A 14,874-nucleotide genomic window follows, 5' to 3' on the forward strand; every position below is an offset into this window, starting at 1 on the left:
ATTTAGTTAATTATGTCATGTTTGAATAGAGTGATTTAATATATGTAACCAATTTAACTAGATTTGTCATAAACATGTTACTATTTAAGTTTTGAAATAATTATTTAAATTTATAATCTTATAATTTATTTTTTTTGTTGATTAGAGATTATTTAGTAATTTTGTAGATTATAGATTATGCACTAATTTGGTTGGATTAAAATTTATATTTTTTTAATATTTATTGTTTGATTAAGTATTATTAATAATTTAAATAATAAAATATTTATTTATTAAATAGGTCATTATACGTGTAACTCATTTAATAAACAGGTTGGATTAGTGTTTAGAATTCCTGACACGATTATTAAATAGGTGTGTTCAAGTTGAACTTTTTAGTAAAATACCCTTAAATTGATTACGACTCGTGAATATGAATGGTCACCCCTACTAATGATATTTCCTTTATTATACTACCTTCGTCCCAAATTAGATGTCTTTGTTTGGGGAATCGTGACTCACAACGGTTCTTCAAACAAGATATATTTTTTGGGATAGAGTGAGTATTTAATTATATTTTTATTATAATAATAAAGGTAAAATGCAAAAAAACCCCCTAAACTATTAGAGAATAAGCAATTAACCTCTTGAACTACTAAAATTGCAACTAACTCTCTAAACTACACATTTTTGTTGCAGATGGCCCCATCCGACATTGTTCTGGTCGGATCCGTCACTATTCCGGTTGGATCTTACCCCACGTGACAGTCACATGACATACACTATAATTTTAATAACCACAATGCCCTTGTAACTATGAAAAGACACTAATACCCCTTTTGTAACTATTAACCCAAACACCCCAAACAAACCCTTGTTACCTTATTACTGTTGATCTTCTGCAACGTCGAATGATTGAAAAAAGAAAAAATTGACTGAACATATCTCTCCTCTCCTCTCTCCCTTCCTCTGTCGATATATATATATATTGCTCATATGCTTATGTAATTTTTCAATTATAGATTGTTCCGACAATGGAAGAATTTTTAGAAAAAGTGTTTGTCGGAGAAGAAACAATTAACGAAATCGGCTTCAAATCCTATGATAGTTGCTTTCAGATACACCAATTGTTACACCCAAACACACCCTTATGCTCCATCTGTCTACACACATGACATATACATATAATAATTGTTCACCTTCTTCACGCTTCTGATTTAAAAAAAAAAAAAACACACACACACAGAGGGAGCTGAACAAATCTCTCCTCTTTTCTCCTCTCCCTCCCTCTGTCTATATATATATATATATCACTCATGTGCATCTGTAACTTTTCAATTATAGATTTTTTCGGACAAAGGAAAATTTTTCAGAAAAGGCTCACTGGAGAAGAAACAATTAATGGCTTCATCTTCAAATCCTATGATAGTCGCTTCCAAGAACAATCAACAACAGTGCTTCAGATTTCAAATCCATGATAGTTGTTGACCACTTCCCTAAAGAGAAAAAATAAATATTATTTCAAATCCTCTGATTCAATCCTCATTTGTTTGGCCTCCTCTGTTTTCTTATCAAAATGAACCATCCATAAGTGTTTCACTACAGATTCCACTAATTTACACATCAAAGTGGGCATCAAGAAAAAAACACAATGAAGCAAGAAATTAACATATAACGTGATGGGTACATATAATATGTTGTTGTTTGGACCATGCTGTTGTTTGGACCTGCTTAGATGTACTGATCAAAATGGGTTTCGAGAAAGAGAGATGACTTTTAGAGAGAGAAACGGAAAGGGGTACTTTCCAATCGATGGTGTGGATGAAACCAATAAAATTGTCGTAAGCTGGTCGCAGTCCGAAGCGAAGTTTTGCTGAGAATCTCTTAACGAAACAAGTTGTGACACTCTCATCTTCTTTCTTTCTCTCTCTAAAATTCTAAATCAAAGATTCATCTCTCTCTAACAATCTAAATCAATATTCAATCTCCCAATAACTGTCGTAACTCGCCAGAATCCTTTGGAATCGCTGTCGCCAATGGAGCTTCAGAAAGAGTATTGTAGTAATATACTTCTCTAACCATCAACGGAGGTTAGAATATTGTAGTATTGTTTGACAAGGAATGGCTTCATTTTTTTTTTTTTTTTTTTTTTTTTTTTTTTTTTTTACAATACTCCTTTTCCGGTGAAGTATGACTTAAGTGTAATTGTTTTTCTCCACGGAGAATGGTTGCCGTCGAACATGGCTGTCAAGGACAAAGAATGGTTCTGTTTGATGCAATTGGGCTTTACAAGGCTCTGTCTTCTGCTCCGCCGACGAAGCCGCCCTTTGTGACACCTACGACCATTGTATGACACAACTTCAGCCGTGGAAGGCAACCGAAAAAGACAGAGACGTAGAAGCTCTGAGACTTTCGAGATTACCGTGAAGTTCTGCTAAGGCTTCTTCAATAGATCCGTCGTTTCTCTCTCTCTATGTTTCAAGAAAAAACAGAGCAACCCAATATACCCACACCGCCACCGCTTTTGATCCACAACCACCACCATCACACCAACGCCAACAACAGCCGCCGCCTCTCCCCAACAACCATAGCCACTGCCTTCGCCAAGCTTTCCCCCACCGCCGTTAGCACCCATCATCGTCGTCGCCAATTGCACAACCTAATCGCCCCGCGTCGTCAATCGCCAATCGACGGCCCAAGCGCACAACCCAATCGCCGTTCACATAACCCGTTTTCGACGGCGATGGGAGAAGCAACAGATAGCCACTTGTAAAGCCGAATCATCCTCTTCTCTTAAAAGAGGCAACTTTGTTTTTCTTCTGTGAATCAATTTCTCTCTCTTTCGTTGCTCTAAATCGCAGCTTTGATCGGTGATGGGGCATCAGCTCTCTCTCTTTCCCCTTCTCTCTCTGTAGAAAAATAGGGGCCCAAACTAAAGAGAGGTTAATTAATTGAGGGTAATGTTGTCTTTTGGCTTTTTTCCGGCACCCTATTGTTAGTTTAAGGGGGTTAAATGTAACAATTTGTTAGTTCGATGGGGTTTTATGTAATTCAAGGGGGTTAGTTGCAAAACCCCAATACTTCAAGGGGGGTTTTTTTGCACTTTTCCCCAATAATAATGAATATTGGTGCAAGAATTTTTTCTGGTATGAAACTAAATGGAGGCGAAACAATAATTTTTTTATTTATATTAAATACTAGAAATTTGTTACTATCTTCCATATATATTAAACGGATGTGGAATATGTCACTAAATTTTTAGTAAAAACCCCTTATTATGATAAATGGAAATTTTCTATGCTGTTAATTATTTAAATTCATCTATTTTTAAAGAGGAATGATACGTCTTTCAACTCCAATTACCGACTCCTTCTCTTCCAAATCTAACGTGGTTGAGAATGAGTCGAATAGAAGAGATGTTTATGAATTTTTTTTTTTTTTAAAAAAAAATTTAACGTGATCCAATCATGTTAAATTCAGAAAAAGAATCGACAATTAAAATCGAAAGACGTATCATTTTTTATTTTTAAATATTTTTTTCCCTCCGTCACCGACTTTTATTGGTCAGCACAATAGGATTCCACAACGAGTCCCTCCATCTGTTGTGGGGCCACAAAAATAATCAGAGATTTTGGGCATGGACCCTAGCGTGACCGGTGGTTGTGGGATGATACAAACATGATCCACATGGAATAGCACATTCTGGAAGAAGTCGATCCAATGAAGCAATATATATATATATATTGTTGCCATTTGCATGGTATTTGTCCAATCGTGTACGTGTGGCTTCTTAATAGCAGAATCTCTGGAAAATAACTTTCTTGGCAGTTGCTAGTTTCGCTATCAAGGCTCTGTGACACGCATGAAAGAGAAAGAAGTGAAGAAAGAGAAAGAAGTGAAGAAAGAGAACAAATAGTCTTCTAGTCAGTCATCACTGTCAACGGTATTTGATCTCACATCACCAAGTGGAGCAATTTTTTAGGCTCCACCTTTTTGATGCATTCATTTTCGTTGTCACTCAATTATTTATGCTCCACCTGTTTGATAATTTTCATTGTCACTCAATTTTTTATGCTCCACTTGTTTGATGCATTCATTTTCATTGTGACTGGCATTTTCCAAAATAAAGAAACGAAAAAAGACAAAGAAATAAAAAAAATAAAAAAATTTATTTTATTATGTTCACATAAAATTGAATGTGTTGGATTAGATCTAGATGGAACTAGAATGACTTTGACAATGGGATTGCAACCAATATGTTTTATTCAGCGTTTTAATCAATATCAAAACTTCTTGAAGATATATGGAGGTTGGAAGGGGTGACATTTTATTGACAAATTTTTTTGGGAATAAACCACTTTTCAGAAGATTAAAGATTATATGTTTGCTAAATTTAATTATTCCAATATATGTTTGCTAAATTTAATTATTCCAAGATAACTAGAAAAAGTGAAGTTTTCATCATTCCATCCACAAAATCATTTGTGCTCATTGTGTTCTGTGTGCCTCTCATTTTATTAAATCAATTATATATATTGATTACTTGATTTAGACTATTTTTGAAATAAGTGAAAAGTCAAAATAAATTTTTTACGAGAGAACTGCGGTACACTTAACAACACCTGACTAGTTGGGTGTCTGTTAAGTTTTTTTTTTATATTTTTCTTAAACAAATCTCTCGTTTTATTTGTTAATAATAAAGAGACTTCATGACTCTTGCCGTAAGAAAGCTCTCTTGATGTTATTACGTCTTTACTTGTGCATATGCAGTTCTTTAATGATGGTGGAAGCCCTAGCTGCGGTTGATACTTTATGATGTGTTGTCAACGCATTGGCCGCCTCTTGCCAGTTCTTCTTACATGGCTTAACTTTACACGAGGAAAATCTCTTGAGCCACAGCTTGGCATCAAACACCACTGGCTCAATCTATATCGGCACTCGCTCCTCCTGCAAAAACAAATCGACTCGATCAGCTGATAAAGCAGAGGATGTAATATTGTACCAGATTTTGCATTATATGTTTGCTAAATTTAATCATTTTCTATATCTGTTGTGGTAGGTTGAGATGACTCTTCAATAATTGAGCCCCTTAATTTACATTTAATTATGTTTTTAGATGCATGTATTACGTTCATGCTGAAGTGGTACAATATTGTTCCATATATATGCAAGCAAAAGAAAATGACATAAAACTAGAGGGAAGAAAAACTACTTATGAGCCATCATCACATCGATCAGAAAAAACATTTCATGAACCGAGGGAACCAATTATTCCAATCTGTAATATGTTAACTATATTGATCAAAGCTATAAAATCTAATTCAATGTAGCTACATTGATCAATATTACATAATCTAATTCATGAATGAATTCAATAAATAGGAATTATTTTATTTACTGTGTACCCTATTATTGTGCTTGCTCATACATACACACACACACATATATATAGTTGATGATAAGTCATTGTGACACAGAAAATATTTCAAAAGTTTGAAAATTCACTCTTATCGATCTAATAATTAAAAAAAAATATTAAAACTCACTACCAAAAAAACGTTGTACTCCCCAAGAACCCCAAGAATTTTGGAACAGATGGAGTTTATATTTATATTACGATATGGTGCGTCATACCATTAAGAGAGAACGCTTGGTATATTTCACAAATCTAAAGAAATATATGAACATGTGGAGTTACTATTATCTATTGTGAAATCACAACCATTCTATGCTTAGGAATGTTAAACTTAGACTTGATATTTTTCGAGGCAGATGCATCCTGGAATCAGGGGCGGAGGGACCGTGTGCCCCCTCTTAAAAAATAAAAATTAGTACTATTATGTGTATTTTTTTATATTAAGAGTGATTCAGTCATTTTACCTATCAAAATATTCCGCCATTTGATCGCTGTACTAACTATTTTATAATATAATTGCTATTTTATACTATAATTTACAAATGTTTATTTTGGTATTCAATCAAAATATTATCAAAATCTATATTTGGTTCTTATATTTCCAAAAATTTCTGATGTTAGTTGAATTTTTTTGTTTTTCGTCAAATACACTATCCCCTAAAATTCAATCCTGACTCCGCTCCCGCCTGGAATTACTTTGATCGTGTCCCAAGCACCTCGTATTGGAATGAGCAGCACTCGATGGTATGAACAGGCCCAATATTAGTATTGTAGATAGAGCACAATGGGTGGGAGACTTCCATTAAAAGTACATGTCAAGTTGGAAGAAATACTTTTTTACAATTCTAAGATAACTTTAATCAATACATTTGATTTTCAGTTTCTACTTCTCGCAAAAATTAAAAAAATTGATTACATAACTTCCCGTCACTAAGAATAGTGTAAGGTAGTTGAGAATAGAAGGTTCACGCATAAACTAACTTGATATATGTTATGCTGAATTTGATATTTCATTTAACAGGAGGAGGAGATCTATGATATGCTGGAATGGTCGCAGGGAAGAACACTTGCCTAATTCCTTCAGCCTCTATGATGGAGAAAATGATACCCGATCCTATCTGGAAAACAAACTTCAACATCAAAAGTCTATATATAGAGAATCATTTTTTCTTTTCTTTTCCCTTGTGTTTAACATTATCTTGTTTGAAATTATGAGATTCTTGCAACAAATATTAAACAGAAAGAAATTAATGTAAAATTCCAAAATATTATATATATATATATATATATATATATATATATGTTATAGCTGCCTACCAAAAACATTCTGGCTCCAAGGTACAGTCGTTGAGGTGAAGGAAAGGGTAGCAACAGACGACCAACACCATATATAGCTGTTAACACCTAAAATATAATTCGGGGCAATCATGCCACGTGGTCAAAGAATACGAGATCCGAACCTTGGGTCAACCCATGGTCATTAGGGTGAAAGATTAATTTCTAATCAGGGTGATCAGGTTTAAGGTTGGGAATTAAGAAGAGTGGAATTTTTAGGCCATTAAAGTTGAGATGAGGTTTTGAGCTTATAACCGGTCACAATTGGGACTCTCAGTCTTAATGGTCGTGATCATAAGTTTTAGGCCAAAATCTTCTCAGTCACTATGGTCATAAGAGTCTCAGTCACTATGGTCATGAACTTAGGCGAAAATCCTCTCAGTCTTCATGATCATGAGTCTTAGGCGAAAATCCTTTCAGTCTTCATGATCATGAGCTTTAGGCCATTTTTCTCTCAGTCACTATGGTCATAAGAGTCTCAGTCCCATGGTCATGAGTTTAGGCCAAAACCTTCTCAGTCAATATGGTTATGACTTTCAGTCTCAGTCACTATGATCATGAGTTTTAGGCGAAAATCCTCTCAGTCTTCATGATCATGAGTTTAGGCCATATTTCTCTCAGTCATTATGGTCATGAGAGTCTCGGTCTCATGGTCATGAGTTTAGGCCAAAATATTCTCAGTCAATAAGGTTATGACTTTCAGTCTTAATGGTCATGATCACGAGTCTCTCCAAAGACTTATAACCAGCCATGATCAAGAGTCTCGACCGTTATTTCTCTCGGTCACAATGATCATAAGACTCTTGGTCATATTGGTCATGATCATGAATCTTAACCAAGATTTTTAGCCACTATGGTCATAATCAAGACCCATGACCAAATATGGTCATGATCAGGGGTTTAGGGTCAAAATCACTTGAAGAATCTTCGGGGTAATTCAAATGAAGATCGGCTGGAATCCCAATGATTTAAGAACCCAACAAGTCAGGTCTGGAAACGTGAAAAGAGCTTGAAATAGAAAAGGACAACTTGACAGTATCAGAAGTTCAGGACTACAGATGGAAGGTTCTCACCTACATCTGGTGAGGAGAGTCAGAATTGTCAGCAATCAGATGCCTCCAGGCTAATGTACAAATCAAGCCAGACACGACAGGTGCAGAGAGCTGAAAATGGCTTGAAGACCAAAATCATCAAGCATGAAAGACAAGGCACCACTTAGTTAAAAATACTATGTCAGACATACTTGTATCTGCTTATAGAAGGATGTGCAAGTCAGTCAACCTGACCAGCTCAGCAAGGTGGTTAGGAAGAGTCACTTTCAGTTTACAACCAATCAATTTCTAGAGAAACGGTTGAAAGGGACAACACCAGGTGGAAGCCTCTATAAATACCCACTCAAACTTCACAAGGAAGGGGTCCAAGACCATTTCTAAAGTTCAACCTTTAGCATTCATATCACTTAGCACTTAGCTTTTATTTTATCAAGTTCAGTTTAGCACTTAGCTTTTATTTCAGCAAGTTCAGTTTAGCACTATCAGTTTAATTCTTAGTTCATCTTTCAGCATTCAATACTTTAGTTTCCATTTCAATCAAGAGTTTGTAATTCATTCATCATTGTAATCAGTTAAGTTCAATGAAGAAAGGTTTGCAGATTCAAGTATATTTATTGTTCAGTTTAAATTGCTTCTAATTGATATTCATCTTAAATGTTTAAAGTCCTTTCTTAAAGGCAATATCAACCTTAAGGAGAGGGTCATTCCTACTCTCCAACTTTCGCCTGAATCACCTTAGGTCGGTGACTCGACCTAATAGGAATAGTTTGGCAAGAAGTATTCGAGTCCATCAGGACTCTGGCACGCCCGCGTTCTAGGTCAGCCATTCATTGGCTAGCGACCTTAGACCACTTTGTGAGCCAAACAACTTTGGCACGCCCGGTGGGACTTGTGTTTTATTCGTGAATGGTCGTCGAGACTAGGTCACAGACTCAAATTTCAGCTGGACAAGCTAACTTTCAAAGGGAAGATCAGGAAGAAAATCAGCCTGCTCCCATCATACAAGATTTCGGGTCTGAGCATGAAGAGAGACATCAGGCTAGCCACCAAATGGCGGCCTAAATTGTCAGCAATATGGTGTCACGATTTGAAAGTAGAGTGGAGGCTTCCCAACGCCAAGTCGCTTGGGAAATCAACAAAAATATGGAGCCATTGGTGGCTTCATCCCACATGACTAATACTCAGCTCCAATAGCTGAATGAGGTGATTAATGCCTTAGTGACTCGTATTGATAGGCAGGTTATTGCTCAGCCGCCTAGGTTAGAAAACCAAAATGATAGACCCGTGGACCAGTTTCCTCCTCAACAAGTTGGTCAATCGGAAAGAGGTTCCCAGCCACATCCCATGGTTAATGGTCTTCGACTAGTAGCTCCAATTCCACCACAAGTCCATCCAGTAGAGCAAGGAGTGAATGGTCACCAACAACCAAGATAGAGGAATCATGACAAACCTAATGGTCGACTTCTTCATTTTCAACCTCAAGTCTTGCCACCTCAGGCTGCGAACCCAGGGGGGCAAGAGGGACATAACCCTTGGCCCAATGTTCCTTTTCAGAACCAAGTCCCACCTTGTAATACCCCTAATTTTAAAAAGGATATTCCTGGTATTTAATGGTATTTAATTTATTATTTAAGTGCATTTTATTGGATTATGTGTCATTATTTTTTTTTATTAGGTGCTTAATTGTTTTCTTTTGCGGTGATTTAATTTATTTAAATGATATTTATTTTTAGTTATTTGATTGGAATTACTTGTTCGTGTTTTAATTATTTAATTGGCATTAATGGTTTAAGTGTAATTGGTTTAGTTATTTGATTGGAATTACTTGTTAGTGTTTTAATTATTTAATTAGCATTAATGGTTTAAGTGTAATTGGTTTAGTTATTTGATTGGAATTACTTGTTAGTGTTTTAATTATTTAATTGGCATTAATGTTTTAAGTGTAATTAGTTTAATTATTCTATGTGTGTCTTATTTTATGTGTGTCTTATTTGGTTTAATTGGGTTTACTAATTATTATTTTGTTCAATTAGATTATTTGTTAAGTATTTAATGGTGAATAGGGTAATTAGGTAAATACATCTAACTAGGGTTTTAATTACAGTATAAATTAGGGTTTTATATTATAACCGTCGTAGGTTTCTACGTTAATTGGATGGGCCGGTTAGGATTGTGAGTTGGACTTAAATGAACCTAGGGTTTAGGAAAACTCTATAAGTATAAGGTAGACGTCTGTGTAGGGTTTTTTTAAACAAAGCACACGTTTTGTGGAAGTGGAGAAGGAAAAATGCAGTTTTTCACATTCTGCCCAGATTTCATCAAACATCCGATCCCGCTTCGTCCGTGGTCCGATCGAGCTAAATTTTGGAGAAGAGGTTCATGACTCAGTGACGCACAATCTGAACGGTGGAGATCAAAGTTTGACCTCGGGAACAATGATTCGTACTCGTGAACAGTAACTGGGTCGCACAGGTTTTTTTCCATTCTGCCCAGATTTCATCAAACATCCGATTCCGCTTCGTCCGTGGTCCGATCGAGCTGAAATTTGGAGGATAGGTTCATGACTCAGTGTCGCAAAATCTGAACGGTGGAGATTAGATTTTGAGTTCAGGAATAGTGTTTCGTACCCGTGAACAGTAATCGGGTTTTGGAACTCGCAGGGATTTTTTAAGAAGACGACGTTGAAACTTTGAACAAAAGTTTCTGAGGCAAGATTCTATCCTTACTCTTTCCCTTAGGCTTCTAACTCTTTGCACTCTTAAATGATTTCAGGATTAATGAAGATTAAACCAAACTAAAATGATATCTGTTTTGCTATGAAACTGGTAGTTACAGTAGTGTTGTATGCTTGTTCAACCTAGACTAAGCATGTTTGTGAATGCATTGTGGTTCTGTGGTTCACGTTTTTCCTTACCACTGCTAGTATAAATTATTGGAAGGATGGGTCTAGATGATAGCTATCTTAACTTCTGTAATAGCAACTGTTGGAACTTAAATACTAGGAGGATTTGAGTTTAACACTAGATCGGTTTTGTGGAACACTATAATTTGAGCATGTCTACATACATACTGTGAATATTGTTTTGATGCTTACATTATCACAGTTAGTATCAACTGTGGAGGTTAGGATTTTGTGATACATACCCTACATATCTGTATGTCATTTGTAAGGTGTTAAATGGAAGTTTTAATTAATTCTGTCTTTATATCAGACTAAAGGGAACAACTTAAATTGGGCATGTATATGTTGTTGTTGTGACCCTGTTTATCAATACTTATTTTATCACTGCTAACATTGAATGTTGGATGTTGGAATTTAGTTGATATATACTTGATTTATTGGTATTATTGACTATTGGAGGATTGGAAAGTAGGCACTGGTATGGGACGGTGGCATACTAAGGATGGGTTTGGTTTTTAAAACAATACCATTACCCAATGGGACGGTGGCATACTAAGGATGGGTTTGGTTTTTAAAACAATACCATTACCCACCTACTTGGAATAAGGATGGGATTAACTAAAAGTTAAGTCCCGTGGATTTGTATTGTCATGGCAACTACTTGTTGAGCGGCAATACCAGGGATTTTGGATGGATTTTATATATGTACTGTTATGGTGCCTCGGTATGAGCTTGAGCCTCAGGACCGATGGCTAGGGAGCGTATATGCATCGGGATATGTAGCTGGCTACGATGGTTGGAGGTGTACCCTGTTTAGGTATAGGTACATATACCCACTTCGTGTGCGTTTTAGAATGTTACATCTATTCAGGTTGAGACCGGCCTGTAGTCCAGTAAGAGTCCTTTAGTGTGACTATATATATATTTACGGACTATTAGCTATTGTTGAATTGTTTAGGATGTACATGCGTATCGGGCCTCTGTTTGGATTGTAGTAGTATAGAACTTGCGCGTGGGCCTGACCCACTTCTATTTTTCAGGTACACGATAGTTCCAGGCTTAGACGTGTTCGTGCTGAGCAGAGGTCTCTATTCACTCTTCCGACGATGTAGGGCTCTCTCTATAGTTTTATTTCTGGACGTTTATTACAGTTGTTCTATCTTCCGTTTGGATGTTTAATAGGGGTCCACTAGAGATGGATTCCCAAGTTGTAAACTGATGGAGTTTTGGAGTTTGGGTTTGATGGATTTTAATAATTATAATATTTTGTGGATTCTATTTTTAGTTCCTTCCAGCTTTAATTTCATTTCTTAATTTATTTTGTATTCCGTGTTCATTATAAAATATTAATTGTTTGATATTCCCTCGGGTTTGGGCCTGGGCTTGATCAACCCGTGTCTCGGATCCGAGGGGTATCTCAGTTGGTATCAGAGCACTCCAGGTTCAAGTGTCTCTAGGATGTTTTCATATTAAGTCTTCCGTGTAGCGTTTTCTCTTGAATAGAGCTTAAGTTAGGGTTCATTGTATTCCTTATGGTTCGTATAGAAAGGGTACTGACGTCTGTCTTTTCGTGTTAACAGATGGTTAACGCTAGAAATGGACAGTGTTGACCTTAAGGATTTCATCCAATGGCAATCTAGGTGTTTTGATGATAACAAACCATTAATGGTGTTTATGGACTAATGTTCACATTGAGTGTTGTAGATGATTCACATTCAAAGAAGAATCTCAATGAAGATCATAAAGACCATTACAAGTATTCCATTACTTAAGATCACATCTATGGAAAGTAAAGGAGTCAAAGGAACTTGAAGTTGTAAGGAACCAAATGCAAAGTCCATCCAAAGATAACTTGGACTACAATGAGCAAGAAAGCAACTCAAAGAAAGGAAGAAAGCGAGTCTACCTAAAAGCCTACACGATCATAGACAAAGCATGAAAAAAGGGGTAGATAGGATGGTGAGTGTTTAGGATTCAATGTTAAAGTATTTATGAATCTATTTGAAGCCCATCTTTATAGGATCATGCATATCATCATTATCATTCATATATTTATTAGCAATAGACTATGAACTTCATTACATATGACATGTGGAGTCTTTACTAAAGAATGAGTTAGTTCAAGCTTGTTTAAGCATTGAAAGAACTCATCACTTAAGCTAGAAATTCAAGGACCATGCACATTAATCATAATATTTATTTTGGTCTCTAGAAAGAAAAGGAAAATGCATTGAAATTCATTTTTCAACTTTAAAGCCTTTGTTGCCATAATTTGGTAAATATCTCTAGGACATAATGCACATGAAATTTATCATCTTCATATGTCCCTAGACTCTTAGAAATTGGACTTGAACTGAATTGAACCATTCATCAAAGTCCTAGGTGCTAGAAAGATGGATATTTCATAAGAAGCAATTTTCAGCCCAGAAAATTTCCAGACCAGCCTTTACTAAAACTGTTATAACTATTTTTGTAGTTGGAATTTTTAAGTAAGGTCAGTGGCATTGGAAAGCTGACTTCGAGCCCTTGAATTTAGACTCAAATTTCACCTAAAAAGGATTTGAATTGAGTGAGATATAACCATCACAAGGTGGCTGATCCTGGTCTGCGAGATTTCTGACCAGGTTGCACTAAAACGGCTATAACCATTTCGGTGGTTGGAATTATTGAGTAAAACTGAAGGCATTAGAAAGATGACTTTAAGGCAATGAATTTAGACTTAAATTTCACCTCATTTGGAGTTAAATGGACCGAGTTATATCCATTTGAAGTTATGCTCTTTTATGTCCAATAGCAAAATTTCAAGAGAAAGCTTGTTCATGTCGACGCCTACTAAGCTCATGTCAACCGGTATCTAGGCATAGCAAATTTCAATTTGAAGCTTATTTATGTCGACTGGTTTGCACATACATCAACTGGTTTATAAAGAAGATGTCAACTGGTTTGCAAATACATTAATTGGTTTATGTAGTAGATGTCAACCGGTTTGGAACATACATCAACCGGTTCAGGCCAAGATGTCAACCGGTTTATCCGCATGTCAACCGGTTTGGTCACAGATCTGCAGATTCAAACTGTAACGGCTCTATTATACTCGACCCTCGTGCATTCCACTCCCAATAGCTATATTGAGCTTGGAAACTCTATAAACAGAGTGGGGAATGTCTTAATAACTAAGAGACATCATTTGAAAGACATCATATTGCATTAAAGAGAGCTTTTGTTCTCCAATCTTCTCTTCATCTCTCTCATTCACTCTTATTCTATCTTGAGAGATTCTAGCAAAGATTAAAAGGGCTTTTGCTCTTGCTTTAATCTTCATAGAGTTTTTGCTCTATTATTCACTTGAGAGATTATAAAAGCTTACATTCTTCACTTATATCATCTTCTCTCATTCATATCGTTTATAGAGTTTGAGCTTCACTTATATTCATATATACTCTAGTTGAGAGCTAAAGTTTGTACATCAATCTTTGAGAGATATTTCTTGTGAGCTTGCACTTGTATATCTATCTTGAGAGAGATTCAATCTTGTATTTCAATTATAATCTTTTCTACAAACTTGTAAGGGTTGGTGTGACCCAAAAGAAGCCTAGGAGAAGGGTGTTCTCCTAGCAAGGAAAAGAAGTAAGGTCTTGGTTCATGTAAAGGTTTGCTTTCCACCCACAAAGAGAAGCTATATTGGATTGGGAAGTCTCAAGAGGGATCTTGAGCCGAGGAGTAGGAGTTTCCGAACCTCGCAAAAATCGCCGTGTTATAGTTTGCAATTTCTCTTCCCTTATCTCTCTTATAATTATGCTTTAATTGCTTATTCCATATCTTGATCTCATATCTTGATTATTGCATAATTACTTAAATTGTTGAATAGAAATTGCATTTCTATATATTACGAAATTTATCCATTGTTTGGCATTGACTCTATTCACCCCCCCTCTAGAGTCAATTCTTGGGCAACAATTGGTATCAGAGCCTAACTCTAATTAAAGGACTTAATCGTCTTAGAGTACGATCATGGCCAACAATGGTAGTATCACCCACTTAGAAGGACAACCTAATGATAAACCTCTTTGTTTTGATGAAAATGATTATATCTATTGGAAAATTAGAATGAGGGCATTTCTAAAAAATATTGATATTAATTTATGGAAAGTTATAGAATATGGTAGTCATATCCCAACCAAAATTATTGA

General features: G+C 35.8%; 1 pseudogene; it reads right to left on the minus strand.

Moving 5' to 3' along the window:
• Window positions 1-6,405: 6,405 nt before the first annotated feature.
• The window catches only part of LOC132282039 (squalene monooxygenase SE1-like), a 98,069-nt pseudogene continuing 89,600 nt past the window's right edge, over window positions 6,406-14,874 (minus strand).

The sequence above is a fragment of the Cornus florida genome, unplaced genomic scaffold (assembly GCF_030987335.1).
Source record: "Cornus florida cultivar Cherokee Brave unplaced genomic scaffold, ASM3098733v1 CherokeeBrave_3.0.0_Hap2_Chr11, whole genome shotgun sequence".
NCBI classification, from domain to species: domain Eukaryota; kingdom Viridiplantae; phylum Streptophyta; class Magnoliopsida; order Cornales; family Cornaceae; genus Cornus; species Cornus florida.